The sequence below is a fragment of the Oryctolagus cuniculus genome, chromosome 17 (genome assembly GCF_051225735.1).
Source record: "Oryctolagus cuniculus isolate XC-2025 breed Fujian yellow rabbit chromosome 17, ASM5122573v1, whole genome shotgun sequence".
NCBI lineage: Eukaryota > Metazoa > Chordata > Mammalia > Lagomorpha > Leporidae > Oryctolagus > Oryctolagus cuniculus.
Window position 1 is genome coordinate 37,588,367 of NC_142883.1, and position 15,440 is coordinate 37,603,806.

At 54.0% G+C, this 15,440-nt stretch overlaps 1 long non-coding RNA gene across 2 annotated transcripts; it reads right to left on the reverse strand.

Moving 5' to 3' along the window:
- Positions 1-1,277: 1,277 nt before the first annotated feature.
- LOC149121191 (uncharacterized) lies at positions 1,278-11,756 on the reverse strand. 2 transcript variants are annotated; one of them, XR_016224329.1, is made up of 4 exons: positions 11,402-11,756; positions 9,997-10,194; positions 9,138-9,361; positions 1,278-1,971 (listed from the first exon to the last, which is right to left on the reverse strand). It is a non-coding gene; the product is annotated as an uncharacterized LOC149121191 (long non-coding RNA). The 2 variants fall into 2 exon arrangements; XR_016224328.1 differs by having other exon boundaries at positions 11,454-11,754.
- Between the last annotated feature and the right edge of the window lie 3,684 nt (positions 11,757-15,440).

Consider the following 15,440-nt stretch of genomic DNA (forward strand, 5'->3'; position numbering starts at 1 on the left):
GGAGCAGCCGGGTCTTGAATTGGCGCCCATATGGGATGCTGGCACTTCAGGCCAGGGCGTTAACCCACTGTGCCACAGCACTGGCCCCCAGACACAAGTTATTTCTGCTCATTTGCTCTTCCTAAACAGGTTACAGGGCATCGACTTGAACATTTATCATTGCGCATATTTACCTATTCTTTCACAAGTCCCTGCCCTCACAGAGTGAACCTGCTTGCATGACCCTTCAGGATATATTCCTGGAGGTGCGATAGTCACATCAAAGTGCCCATGCTTTTCAAAACTCTGTAGATCAAGCAAATTCGCAAATCCACAGATACTGTAGCCATGCGCCCTTGTGATGGACAGCAGTGCCTGCTTCCCCACAGTTTTACCCATCATTGTCATTGAACACTTTGTTCTTTGGCAATGCGAAAGGTGAAAGACCAGTGCACCTCTCTACGCTGAGTGAGACCAAGCATCTTTCCATAGATTTCAGGAGCAATTTGTAGGTCCCTTTCTTTCAGCTTTCTGATATCCTTTATGCATATTTCTATTAGGTTCTTTTGCTTGTTGATTTGCAGATTCTTTGTCTATTAAAGAAATCAGCCTTTTGCTTGTGTTATGAGTCGCAAAAAACTTTTCCCTATTTTGTCACTTGTTTTTGGATTTTCGTGATAGTATTTTTTGAGGCAGACTTGCATGAAATAAAATTTAAAAGGAATTCTGCTCATTCTCATCCTTGCCTCCCTGTGGTGAAGTGCTTCCTAGGGTTGAGAGAGATGCAGGTTACAATAACATGGTCTTTGGTTCCATTAATAGAAGCAAAGGTTTTAGGCAAAAGTAGGTGACGGTCCCCCACCGTTCTTGTGCTTCATCTTTTTATTTATTGATTTGAAAGGCAGAGTTACAGAGAGAGAAAGAGACAGACAGATCTTCCATCTGGTGGTTCACTCCCCAAATGGCTGCAATAGCCAGAGCTAGGCCAATCCAAAGCCAGGAGCCAGGAGCTTCCTCCGGGTATCCCATGCAGGTGCAGGGGCCCAGGCACTTGGGCCATCCTCAGATGCCTTCCCAGGCACATTAGCAGAGAGCGGGATTGGAAGTGGAGCAGCTGGGACTTGAACCAGCGCCCATATGGGATGCCAGCACCACAGGAGGCAGCTTTACCCGCGACGCCACAGCACCAGCCCCCTTGTGCTTCATCGTAAGAGGCCTCAGGACAAGGGCAGCAAGCCCAGAAGGGTAAGCAAATGGCAATCAGGCTTCAGAACCAACTCAAATAAGGAACGGCAATGGAATGGGTGCATCTTCAGCCTGGAGCAGATCACTGCCTGTGAACATGATCTCTGGCCATGGGACCAGATGCAAAACCAACACCTGTGGTGGACGTCCTGGGAGGCCGAGCGTCAGATGTTAGGGCTCTTTCCAAGACGGAAAGACGGAGCTGCTTTTTGAAGAAGTGAGCTCCTTGACACTACAGGTATGCAAGCCAGAACTGGATGATCCACTCAGAGATGCCAGGAGGTAGACCAGATGCCTTTCAAAACTCCTTCCAGTCCCAGAAGCCATGTCTGCCAGACCATGGGGACCTTAAAAAATCCTCATTTTACAGCCAAAGAAAAGGCAGTGGGAAACTGACATGCAAGCTGTTAGTACAGTCACAGGGCCTTTGCCCTGCAGAAAGTCACTGCCTAAGTAGGATTTTTGGAAGAGAAATAGAAAATTTCTGTAGTCAGGAGAGAGGGAAAGCATTCTAAGCAGAGGGAATGGCGTGTGCAAAGTTTCTGAGTCCTACAGGCTTGTCCTATCCTCATATACCCAAGGCGAGCTGTGCCCGGGTGATGGGCGGCCAGGCAGGAGGCGGGGCTGACCTTGGCTTTCCAGCAGGACCCCCCAGGTCTCTGGATGAACAGGGAAACAACACAGGTGTGCTCCAGGACTCAGCGGGCCTAGCAACCTTCCTTCCAAAGCCACGGTCCACGCTGAGAGCTGGAAGAGAAACATGGGTGCCGTAAATCCCCAGTTCCTCCCAAGCCGCCCGGCGCTGCCGAGCCGGGAGTCTCCATGGCTCTCCAGCCCCATGGCGGCGACCCCGGCTAATCCAGCCTGCTGGCCCATCTGACACACACTTCCACTTAACATTTTGTTAGCGACTCTATAAACGCGCTCTCCCTGACCTTCAATCCCTGGCTAATTGCTGGTTTCATGTACAAGACTAGCTTAATTTTACGTGATAATTACCTGAGAGTGGCGATACATATGGCATTGCATGTTCGAAATGTCAGGCCTGGAAACTACCAAGTGGCCGCAGTCCGGGGCAAAGAGAGGAGGCAGCCAGGGCCACGAGCAGGGACGGAAAACTCCCAGGGTGAAGCAGCACCCGCGTCTGCATCACGGGGCAACCCAGACCAGGTGGAAAGGCCGGCTCCTTTCAACAGATACACCCTCTGACCCCACCGGATGCCAGGCAGTGTTAGGCACCCACGCTGGCTTCAAGCCCCCTCCCACGCAGACAGGTCGGACCAGGGAGAGGGCATGCTTGGGTCATCACAGTTATTTATGGGTGCTGACACCGGACCCTGGAATGCTAAGTGGCCTGCAATCCCTCTGTGCTGTTCAGTAAAGAACTGGCCACTCTGAGTGTTCAGAACAGCTAAGCCGGGGCCACAGCCATTGAGAAGCCAAGTAGTCCTTTTCTGGAAGCTTCCAGTTGAGGAAGGAGGACATTGGCCCAGGAGTGTAACAAGGGAGATGAGAGTAGTAAAAGGCACTGGGAACAGGGAGCAGGTGCACGGACCGTGCAGGGCTCAGAAAAGACTTCCCCTAGAAGGTGGCACTTCAGGGGCAGACACTGCTTAGGATGCCAGCATCCCAAATCGGAGTGCCTCGGTTCGAGTCCCGGCTCTGTTCCCAATCCCAGCTTCCTGCTAATGTATATGCACACTGTGGGCAGCAGGTGACAGCTCAAGTACTTGGGTCCCTGCCACCCACCTGGGAGACCTGGATGGAATTCCCAGATCCTGACTTCAACCTGGCCCCACCCCAGCTGTCTGGGGGCTTTGGGGAGGGAATTGGCAGATTGGACACCCCCACCACCCGCTCCACCTTTAAACTGCATTTCAGAAATAAGCCAGACAGGAAAAGATGAACCTGCTTTTGTTAAGGCTGCACTTGTGTGAGCTAAAGTAGTCATTCACAGAGCCAGAAAGGAGAATGGTGTTGGGCAGGGGCTGGTGGACAGAGGAAAGGGAGCTACTGCCTGGGGAATGCGGGGTTTCAGTTGGGGGTGACAAGAAGGGTCCTAGAATTCCTAGAATGGGGAGTAGTGCACAACAGTCTGGGTATCCTTAAGGCCACTGGTCTGCACACTTCAAAATGGTGAGCATGCTCAATTTTCTGTTAGGTATATTTTACTACAAGTTTTCAAAAAGCATCAGTTTAGCTGCCATCTGAAAGATGGGCAGGGTACAGCTCATTCATTCATTCAGCGCACAGTAGTTGAGCAGCGCTGGGAGTGCCCAGGGATGGGAGACTTCCCGTCTCCTGTGTCCTGGATGGGATAGATGGGGCAGGGCCCCCGCCCCCCAGGGCTCCAGCCCCGCAGGCAGGAGCAGCACACCCCTCTGGCACACAGCAGGTGAGTCCGCAGAGCGGAAACCAAGCAACTCAGTGGAAACCCAGACAGGAAGGCAGGCAGGATATCGGCGAAGGCTGGGGATGAATGCTTTGTGGATAAGAGGCCAGGCCCGGTCCCGAGTGGGGAGCTGCACTTGTCAGGCTGAGATGGGTGCGGCAGGCCACCAGCAGCTGTCTTGGTCCCCAAGGAAGGGAACGCCCATCGTTTCCGCAGTGTGTTCAATGCCTACCACGGTGCTGGGCAGGAAGATGAACGAGAGCCGAGCGGTGTCTGTGTGCGTCTACACCACAGGTCACCGGCCATGCAGAAGGCCAGCTCAGTCTCATTCTTCTCATCACTCCAGGGCACAGGGCAGGGCAGGCAGAGAAGGAGGAAGGGTGCCCCTGTCCCCGGGAGTGCCTTTCCGAGGGAGGCGCACGGGTCACAGCATAGAGCGGCACAACTCGCAGTGCAAGGCGGCTTCTAAAATCCCCTTTAGCCTCCTCACCCGTGGAATTGTGGACTCCTGAGCTGTGTTGGAGTAAATTACTTGCTTAATGAGATTTCAATTAACAAACACAAATTAAAATCACTTTGGTAATTAAGCTGCTGTGAACCTCGCCAGCAGCTCTCCCTCAGACCTCAGATCTCCACGGGGAGGGAGCCGTGCGTGGGGCCCACTCGGACACAGAGGCAATGCTCCTGAGGCCTAGGAGGGGCAAGGAGGCCCCAGCGTGGGGGTTCCTCCTGGGGAGCCGCTGCTTCCCACAGTCCAAGAGGGCTGGTGCGGGGCGGGGGGTGGTGGTGGTGGGCAGGACAGACTCTAAACTTAAATTCAAATAGCAGCCCTGACACTTAGTGGCTGCGTGAGCTAGGGCACATCAAGCACATCAATTAACCTGTCTGAGCCTCAGTTTTCTCGTCTGTGAAATGGGGATGATAATAATAGTATCTAAATCGCTGGGTTTGGGGATGATAAGGTGAATGCACAAGATGCATTTAGCAGAGGGCTCTTTACTGGCTTCCCCGGGTAGGGCTCTCGGGGAGGTGTTTGCAGCCTTGCAAGCTGCCTTGTGCTAAACCTCAAGTCTCTGCAGGGCAGCCTGTTTGTCCCAGTAGGGGAAAGCGGCTCTACTGCGGCATTTCCCCCACAGGGAACATTTCTCCAGGTCCGTCCCGTCTCTTCCCGTGAGAACCAGTGGCTCAGACCTGGGAGCTATGAAGCTTTCTCTTCTCAGGCAACCCGGAGAACAGGCGTTCCTGCCCTGGGTTCCACAACCACCCGCATTCTCCCGCATGGGAAGGCTGGAGAGTTAAGTGATGCCCGGACCACTGGCCCCATCCCACCAACGAGAAAATTGACACAACGACTTGCCCAGTGGCCAAAGGGGAAGAGCAGTGTCGGGGCCTCCAGGAAGAGCCCACCCTCTCACCCTTCGCGGAAGGAACAGCAAAGGAGTGCAAGCTCTCTGGAGGGTGGGCCACGCACAGAAGCTCCGGGTGGGCCTTCCCTCGCCCCAGCAATTCTCCTAGGAGTTGCTGCTCCTCTGGAGACCACCCGGGCTGTGTGCACAACTGCAGGCACAGGAATGCCTGTGCATCCCAGCATTACTTTGGTTTTCTCTGTTTAAAGATTCATTTATTTACTTTGAAAGTCAGAGTTACAGAGAGAGAGAGAGAGAGACAGAGAGAGAGAGAGACAAAGTGATCTTCCATTCCCTGGTTTACTCTCCAGATGGCTACAATGGCCAGGGCTGGGCCAGCCAGGAGCCAGGAGCTTCTTCCAGGTCTCCCACATAGGTGGCAGGGGCCCAAGGACTTGGGCCAAACTCCACTGCTTTTCCCAGGCCATTAGCAGGGAGCTGGATTGGAAGTGGAGCAGCTAGGGCCTGAACCTGTGCCCATACGGGTTGCCACAGTTGCAGGCGGTGGGTTTACTCATTACACCTCAACTCCAGTTCCAAGTAATAACTTTTAAGTGCTATGAGCTTACAAAAAAAAAAAAAAAAAAAAAGCCAACTGTGTAGTCATTTCAAGTCCTTTTATAAATATTTTGTCTTGTGATTTTTAAAATTTTTTAATTTATTTTATTTTTTTAAGATTTTATTTATTTTATTTGAGAGTTAGAGTTATAGACAGTGAGAGAAAGAGAGAGAGAGACAGAGAGAAAGGTCTTCCGTCCATTGGTTCATTCCTCCAATGGCTGCAACAGCCAGAGCTGCGCCGATCCAAAGCCAGGAGCCACTGGTTTCCCACGTGGGTGCAGGGGCCCAAGGACTTGGGCCATCCTCCACTGCCTCCCCAGGCCATAACAGAAAGCTATACTGGAAGAGGAGCAGCCAAGACTAGAATCGGCACCCATATGGAATGCCGGTGCCGCAGGCAGAGGGTTAACCTACTGCGCCACAGTGCCGGCACCCCGGGTTCTAGTCCTGGTGGGGCACTGGATTCTGTCCCAGTTGCTTCTCTTCCAGGCCAGCTCTCTGCTGTGGCCCAGGAGTGCAGTGGAGGATGGCCCAAGTGCTTAGACCCTGCACCCCATGGGAGACCAGGAGAAGCACCTGGCTCCTGGCTTCAGATTGGCGCAGCGCGCCGGCCGTAGCGGCCATTTGGGGGGGGGGGGTGAACCAACGGAAGGAAGACCTTTCTCTCTCTCTCTCTCTCTCTCACTGTCTAACTCTGCCTGTCAAAAAAAAAAAAAAAAAGAGGTAGATAGACAGGAAGAGATAGAATATTCTCCCCCTTCCCCCCTGTTGGTTCTCTCCCCAAATACCTGTAACAGCCAGGACTGGGCCAGGCCAAAATCAGGAGCCAAAAACTCAATCCAGGTCTCCCACATGAGTGGGAGGGATCCAACTATTTGAGCCATCACCACTGCCTCCCAGGTTCTGCATTAGCAGGAAGCTGGAGTCTGAAACCTGAGCAGGGAACCCAACCCAGCTACTCCCAATGCCAGATGCAGGTGTCTTACCTGCTAGGCCAAATACCCACCCCTGTAACATTTAACACTAGTTTTAATTTTTGAGGCACTATTGCTACTTTCATTCAAACAGCAACTTTAAAATCTATTATTCAAAACTCATAAAATCGAATAAATGTATAATAAATTTAAAGAAGAATTTAAGTTATTTTTAAGTTTGTAGCACTTATATTTTTAAAGTTTTTAAAGCAAACACTAAACCTGTTGGGATATACATATATATGTGTGTTTTACATATGAAATAAATATTTGGGGTTAGTGCTGGGGCGTAGTGGGTAAAGCCTCTGCCTGCAATGTTGGCATCCCATATGGGTGCCAGTTTGTGTCCCAGCTGCTCCACTTCCAATCCAGTTCCCTGCTAATGCACCTTGGAAAAGTAGCAGAAGATGGCCCAAATGCTTGGGCCCCTGCGACACACATGGGAGACCTGATGAAGCTCCTGGCTCCTCGCTTCGGCCTGGCCCGGAGCTGGCCATTGTAGCCATCTGGGGAGTGAACCAGCAGTTGCAAGATCCCTCTCTCTAGAACTCTTTCAAAATAAATAAATCTTTAAAAAAAATAAATGTTTTATTTATATGTAAAGATATATACATATAAAGCTTTTTCAAAAAGTTCATGGAAAATTAAGAGATGATTATTTTGGCACAAAAATTTTTAAGTCCATGCATAATTTTTCATTATAGGCTTTTCCCCCCCTAAAGATTTATTAATCTGAGAGGCAGAGTTACAGAGAGAGAGGCAGAGAAAGAGAAAAGTCTTCCATCCACTGGCTCACTCCCAGTTGGCCACAACAGCCAGAGCTGGGCCAGTCTGAAGCCAGGAGCCTGGACGGAGTTTCTTCCAGGTTTCCCACGTGGGTGCAGGGGCCCAAGCACTTGGGCCATCCTCCACTGCTTTCCCAAGCTATTAGCAGGGAGCTGGATCGGAAGTGGAGCAGACGGGACTCAAACTGGTGCCTATGGGATGCCAGCACTGCAGGCGGACGCTTAAGCTACTACGCCACAGCGCCCACCCCTGTGATAGGCATTTCCCATGAGCCTTTTGGCAACTCCCATACACCACATGCATTACCATATACCAACATACCAAACGCTTCTCTTGGTGGTGGCAGAGGCTATGGATGGCTTTCAGCATTCACACAACACAGCGTTTGAGCGCTCATGAAGTGCCACAGTGAGCAAGACAGACTCGGCCCCTGCCTTCGGGGAACTGGCACCCTGCTGGCGGACACGGAGCTCAGCCTTGACACAGCGAGGAGACCGTTCCAGGAAAGGAAAGCCAGCGCGCACGCTTGTGCAGAAGGAGGGCTGCAGACAACATCTATTTCTTTTGTACAACAGAACAATTTCTGTATCTGTAGGTGAACCCCCGGGGCCCCACAGTTCGTTAGCAGCAGAAGGGAAAGCAAACCGGGAAGCGTCCTGGCTCCCTGGCAATGCTGCTTCTCTCCAGCTGGCACCAGCCTCCTAGGAGCAGGATCCCAGTCTCAGGTAAAACAACATCGGAAAACGTGCAAGAGATGTCTGAGGGGAGTGGCCCTAGCATCCAGGCGCTTTGTGTCTGCTGGAGGAGGTACCCCACTCACACATCTTATCAGATGGAGGAGGTTCTGTGCATACAGGCACACACCATGCCAGACGGGGCCAAGGTGGACGCTGCTCTCTCTGAAGGGCCCTGTGGCCTCCGCAGAGTTCCCAGCACCCTGGCTTTGCTGCTGCCCAGGAGGCAGACCAGGGAGAACACCTCCACAGCCCAGCCGAAGGCTCTCTGCATCTGCTCCCCCTCGCTCCCTGAGAAGTGCTCATCCTGCAGGAGCGGGCCGGCGGGGGCGGGGGCGGGGGTGGGAGGGGAGGGCTGCTAAGATCACTGCTCTTCCCCCACTGTCCTTGTACCCCATGAGCCCGCCTCCCCACCCCACACTTCATGTTTCCTATTTTTGCTGACTTCAGACAAACGAGGGAGGACGATACAGAGTTGTACTTTCCAAGTAGCTGGCAACCCTTAATCAATGTTAATTGGCTCTAATTAGCATATGTTAATTAATGATATTTACTACAAATTAAAGGTATGAGTGCTCCCAGAGGGTTTCCTGTTCATCCAATTAGTGCCAATTAGTTGCAATTAACACGTGTAAATGAGATTCCATTGAACCCAAAACAAACAGCACAGAATCTTTCAGATTCCCTCTTGCACCTTTGCAGTCAGCCAGGGTTGCTGGGGGGAGGAGGGTGGAGGAGGAGGGAGTGGGAGGAGAGAGAGAGAAAAAGACCCTGGGCTGGCGTCTCAGCACAAGAAGCTCACTCTCCGGCACAGGGAGCAACAGAAGGAAGAGCCCAGCCGGCCGAGTGGCTGCCAGGAGGACGCTGGGTATCTCTGGACCAGGGTGCCAGGGTTTAACCCAGTGCATGCAACATAGTAGGTGCTCAGTAAAAAGTGGCTAAGTTAAAAGTTAGTTCCTTTGCATGAATGTCCAGTCTCTTTAAATGCAGAGGCTAAAAGGGGGGGCAGAGGAGTGGGCATTGTGTCACAAAGGGTTAAGCCACTACTTCGGATACCCACATCGCATATCAGAGTGCCTGGGGTGGAGTTCCTCCTCTGCTTCCAATCCAGCTTCCTGCTGATGTGCACCCTGGAGGTGGCAGGTGATGGCCCAAGTAGTCTGGTCCCTGCCACTCTTGTGGAAGACCGGGATTGAGGTCCCAGCCCTGGCTGTAACAGACGTTTGGGGGAGTGAACCAGCACTGGGCGATCTCTGTTTCTGTCTGTCTGCTTTTCCACACAAACTGAAAAAAAAAAAAAAAGATGTATTGATTAGGAAAACATGCAGTGTTCTTTCTCCATAAGGTCTTCCCAAGGGGGTCGACCAAGGAGCAAGGCAGCATTTGCCTCTGAAACATAATTTCAATAGACTCTGCATATGTCTGCGGAGAGTCTACGTGACTGCTAATGTCGCCTTTCCCTAACTTTAGTTCTCTTTCACCCAACTCCTGTCTGAGAGCAAACCTCTGCCGTGGTGATGCCCAGCCAGACGGGGCCAGCATGAATGATGCAACCACACCCTAACGTCTCCAATGCCCAGAACCTTCTCCGGAACAGTGAGGGAAGGTGCTGTTCCCAAAACTTTGTTCCTAACTCACTGTGGCTACACACAGCTTTCCAGTCACGTTGACACGTGTGATTTTGAAATACCTGAACTATTTCTTGGTCACTGAATGGCAGATGCTGAACACACATCATCGACACAGGCCTGCCCTAGAGGGGCTTTGCTGCACTGATGTCAGCTCCCGCCCAGTTGGAGTTCACATGTATCTAGAGGGAGAGAGACTTGAGTTCAAATCTCAGTTCTGCCCCTCCGCAGCTGTGTGTGAGGGTTAATCTCTCTAGGCCTGTAACACGGATAGAATGCTGCCCATCTTACGGTCATGTTGCTGGGAGGATTTGGCTCCTCCCCTTCCTAGGTGGGACAGACTCTGGAGTCCAGCCACAGGGAAGGTAGAAAGAGAGATGAAACAGCTCAATCAGCCCACGAATCAAAGTCTGGCTCCGTCGTCCTCTCTGCTGGCCTCTCGCAGCCTGCACGCTGGTGTTAGAACCAGCCCAGCTGATTCTCATTGTTCTGTAAGTGAGGCAGGGAGGACAGGAAAGAAAAAGGAAGGGGAAGTACTTCTTGGGTCACACAGGACTGGCACCCAGACCTCTGGCTCCCGGCACGTCCTTCTTCACCCACGTGGACTTTCTGAGTGACGAGAGGCAGGGGTGGGGTCCGGAAAGGCTCCCCCCGGCTGGCCAGGAGCAGCATGGGCCAAGGCAGCCTTTGCACACTGAGGCTCCTGGGCTCCTTCTCCAGGTGGGAGGCCACAGCCCCTGCAGCTTTGTGTCCCTCCCTCTTCATCCAGCACTGCTGCCCCTCGGGTGGGGGTTCCGCCCCTTCACACTGCCACAGCGTCCCCTTCCATAAAGCAAAGGAGTCTGCTGTGATGGCTGCCTGTGGGACCCGCTGGCCCGGGACTGTGTGTGTCCACTGCCAAGTGCCGGCCCCACGCCTGCACTGTGCACCCTGACACTGAACTGACGAGCGACCTCAGGCAGCCGCAGGTTCCCTGCTCCCGTGGGGATCCCTCCCGCCCTCTGACCTTTCCCACCCATGCAAGGCATCCTCCACGCCCAACCTGATCTCCCCATGGCGATGAGCTGCTAGACTTGGCCCTCGAGAGGCCGGACTTCGGAAGCAGCTCTCTCTCCTTCAACTCTCAAGTTCATGTGGAGGCCGGGGAGAGGAACGGAGCTGACTGCACTGAGCACAAAGAGCTCAGCTGGCTTATCTTCAGCGCGGGGTGTGGAGTGAACGTCTACACTGGGGCCTCCCCTGCCACTACACCCCACCCCAGGGCCAGTGGGGGCCGGTTTGGGAGAGGGGTCTGGCAGCAACAAAATGAGCCCCCACTGAGGGGAGCCCCCCCCCCCCGCCGGCACAGGGCACTGCGCCGGGCCGTTGGTGTGCATGAGTTCCATTTAGGACACGGCCTCGTCTGCAGGTACTGTGGACCTCTTGGCTGGGCCTGGCTAGCTCTGCGGTGCTCATCGGCGAAGCCTGGCTGTGGAAAGCAGAGCCAGGAGGCTGCCTCCCACCCGCCAATGCTGGCTCCTGCAGCCGGGGAAGAGGATGGATTCAGGCCGAGTGTAAGAAGCTAATGAAGCCAGAGATGCTGATGGGGTGAATTCTCAGCTTTCAAGGACAAGAACATTGCCCCCAAAGCAGCAACTCTGGGTGCCCCCGAAACTCCCGGATGAAGAGCAGTGTCCGCCTCTCATCCCACTAATACCTCTTGAGAAGTGATCTCTCTCGAACGGCAAAGTTCCTGAGATGAGGCTTACCGTGGCTACTTTGGAGGGGAAAAAAATCCCTCGGCTCCAGGAATGTAACAACAGAAAATAATGAAGGTCTAATAAGGTCAGTGTTCCACCTTAACACCTTTTCGGTTCCAGTTAAAACCTCTACTAATTTGCCAAGAAAAACCAGCCTCACTTGGGCCTTATTATTTGAATCACGTCCTGTCTCTTAATTTAAACGAGAGACTCACATAAGGATCTTTTTTTATTTTAAATTACAATGCCGACTTTCTTCCAGTTGATTACGGTATATGACTCTCTGTTGGAAGGCCATTATTTTTTGCTATGATTTACAAAGCATTTAAAGCGAAATCAATGTAATAAATATTGAAGTATTGTAATAGATAATTCCATATATTTAACTGGAGACACAGCACAGCCTGGCTTGGGCAGTCAGGAGAGGAGCCGGGAGAGGATGGGGGGAGCCACCTGGCTTCCCCAGGAAGGGGGAACATTGCCTCTGTCCTCCTGCCTCGATTTACCCAGGATTCGTGGAGCCCTCCCTAGGTGCCTGCACCACGGACAGCTGGATCAGTTCTGCAGCAGCCAGCTAGTAAGTAGAGGTGGCCACCACGGGCAGGTGGCCGCCAGCACCTGTGTAAGCTGGGGTGGGCAGGTTCTGCAGGGGAAAGGTGTATGCAGGAGGGAGGGGCAGGAAAGGCCTCTTCTAGCCTCACCTCCTCTCTATTCCCCCCCCTCCTTAACTCCTTGCCCATCCCTGGCCCACCCTGCCTTCCTGTCTTCTACATCTGGGCTGAGCTCTCTCCAGGCCTCTGGCCGCAGCCAGCCTGTGCTGGTCTCTGAGCTGGCCAAACTCAGCTCCAAGCAAAACAGCCCAGTGCTCACAGGGCTGACAGCCACGATGAGGCGAGAGGCTGAAGTGGTGCCAGGCTCTCTCAGCCCGCTCAGGCTCGCTGCTGCAGGCTGTACCAGGTACCGGCCCTATGGCTGCGTCTGCAGCACAGGTGTCCCCAGCAGCCCAACTGGCACCCGTCTGGGGACAGGGACCTCTCAGAGAAGACTCCCCCAGCAGGTTTCTTTGCAGCTACCCCATGACCTCCAAGCCCCCAGGAGGTGCACAGCCCCTTCTTCCTGGCCTCAGTCATTGCAAATGGGGCACACGTCTGGCCCCAGGTGGACCCTGCTCCCAGGCCCCTGGCTTGATTCAGAAGCTCACCAACCTCGATAATATGCCTGGTGCAGGCTATGTACCGTCTGCAGAGCTGCTCAGGTGCCGTGCGGAGCTCAGCGGGGGTGTTGTGGGCGGTGCTGGGCCCTGCATGCCGGCTTGTGCTGGAGTGTGCAGATCCACACGTGTGGAGCAGACCCCAGACAGGGGAAGTGCATTGTCCCTTCCCTTCCCTTCCCACCCCAAGCCTTAACTGAAGCTCCAGGTCCCCAGCTTGAAGACGATTCCTCCATAAACTCCAAGAGGGGACCCACAGAGGGAGAGGAAGCGAGGAAGATTTACAGCCAGCTGCCTTCCTGACACTTCCTTGGCCCATCCCATAAAGTAACGATACTGCCAGATCAATCACCCAGAGTCTCAGGGGACCTTACCTTCGTCCTTGTGGGGTCTTTGCGGGAGTCGGGGGGAATGTGGCCAGAGGGATCTGACAGCACCAGTTCCAGCCAGCATGGAGGGGCTCTCACGTCTAACCCTGGGTGTGTGTGTGTTGGGGGTGGGGATTGAGTAGGGGAGGGGGAGCATCAGCTGTGAGCACCCAGGAGCGATGGTGGCATCAGGGATTCAGCACGGGCTTTGAGCAAATCCCAGCTCTAATTTCCCAGCCAGTTACTCAACCTCTGTGAGCTTTGGTTTACTTCTCTGACGATTTATTGAGGATAGTGTGTGCCGAAGCTGGCGCATTGTAGGCACTCAGCACAACCCCAGGTGCTTTCCCTCGTCTGAGATGCAAAGCACTGGCAGTGTTCACAGCCCAGGCGGTGGTTGGGTGCCCGGCCCTGCACGCAGCAACACCATGCTGGCCCCTCTGTCCTCTCTGGCTGTTCTGTGTTTGCCTGTGAGGTTGGGCAGGGCTCTCATCACCTCTCAAGACCACTGTCAGCAGTGATGGAAAGTACTTGGTCTTTAAGGCCTTAGGTACCCTGATGTGAAGTCCAACAGTGAGGATCAGCTGGCAATAGTAAGCAAAGGCAGGAGGCAGGACAGAGTCGGGGTAGATGGGGAGGGCACCGTCCCAGGGAGGGACCCTGGGCTCCAGCTGGTCACCCTACAGCCCTCGCCACCTCTGGCAAGAGACCTCTCTGATAGCATCCTGGAGAGCCATTGATGAGGTCTGTGATATCTTACTGATGAACCCTCAGCTGGAGGGATGGCTGATCCCAGAGGTGGGCGTGGGGGACAAGGTACCACCAACCCCATCTCTCCCACTTGGGGAAACTTCCAGTTTCCTTTTGTGTTTTTGTTTGTTTGTTTGCAGAATTTTTTCAAGGCTTATTTACTTACTTGAAAGGCAGAGTGACATGGGAGTGGGAGTAGTGGGGGGTGGAGAGAAATCTTTGATCTTTCTATCCGCTGGATCACTCCCCCAAACACCCCCAACAGCCAGGGATCGGCCATGCTGGAGCCAGGAGCTCCGTCGGGGTCTCCCACGTGGGTGGCAGGGATCCAAGCACTTGGGCCATCCTCTGCCGCCTCCCAGGTGCATCTACAGGGCGCTGGATGTAGGCCCTCAGAGAGGATGCTGTGCTGAGGTTTTGCCTGCTGCACCAAAGCGCAGGTCCCTTTTAGTCCCCTCCCTGCAGTGTCTTCAGCCATTCAGGGTGACCTGCTCCCAGTTTCCCCAGCCTCCGGCCTCTGCCCAGCCCTGTCCTCCTTCGCTCAGGAATCCTCCCACTTTTCCACCTGCACCTGGTTCTGGTTCCCCTCTCCACGTCCTCACTGTTTCACTGCCTGCTTCTCTGTCTTGTTATTTTATTTTTTTGCTTCATCCCCTCTTCCTCTGCCTTTCTTCCTCCTCCTGGCCCTTACCTGCCTGTTCATTTCTTCTCTCTGTGCATGACCCAGGGGAGTCGGGGTGGCCCCATCTCCAGGGGGTGGATGCGGAGGCAGGCGGGGGAGCCGTGCCCTGGCCTGAGTCCCTTTGGTTTCTCTGGGGCTGCAGGAGGCATCAGGAGTTCACTCTCGGGGCAGCTGTCAGCAGCTCAGTGGATGGATGAGTGAAAGTGCAGGGGGTTGGGAGGCCAGGGTGCTAGGGAGGGAGCCATCTTGATCTAAAAGTGATGACATAGTGGGGCTGTTGGATGCTGCGCACCGCCCAAGGCACCGCTGCCAGGGGACCCAGCCTCCTGCTTGCCTCTGCCTGCTCCCTGTCTCTGTCCGAGGAGTCTCCTTCTGACCCTTCGCAAGCCAGGGGGCAGAGACCCCTCCGACTCCCCAGACCCCGCCCAGCCTTTGCCGGCTCCTGCTGAGAGGGGGCTGGGATAGGGGCCCTGGGCAACCTGCTCGCAGGGGGATGTTTGGGCAGATTAGTGCCCGGAGCTGGCAGGCCTGTTGGGAGGCTCCTGTGGAGGAGGAGAAGGGGATTTTCCATTCTCTGAGCAACTGGATTACACAGCCAGGGAAGAACTCGCTGCTTAAGCCGCCTCTTCACGGCCCAGCCCCTGCCCTGGCTCTCAGCCCCTCGTGCTCTCAACAGGAATCCTAGCACACTTTGACTGGCTTTTGTTTGTTTGTTTGCTTGCTTATAAGATTGATTTTATTTATTTGAAAGGCAGAGTTAGAGAAAGAAAGCTTCGATCTGCTGGTTTACTCCCCAAATGGCCACTTTGGCTGGGGCTGGTCCAGGCTGAAGCCAGGAGCCTGGACCTCCCTCCTGGTCTCCCAACGTGGGTGCAGGGGCCTAAGGACTTGGGCCCTGTTCCTGTTTTCCCAGGCACATTAATGGGGAGCTGGATCGGAAGTGAATCAGCCAGGACTTAAACTGGCACTCCAATATGGGATGCCGG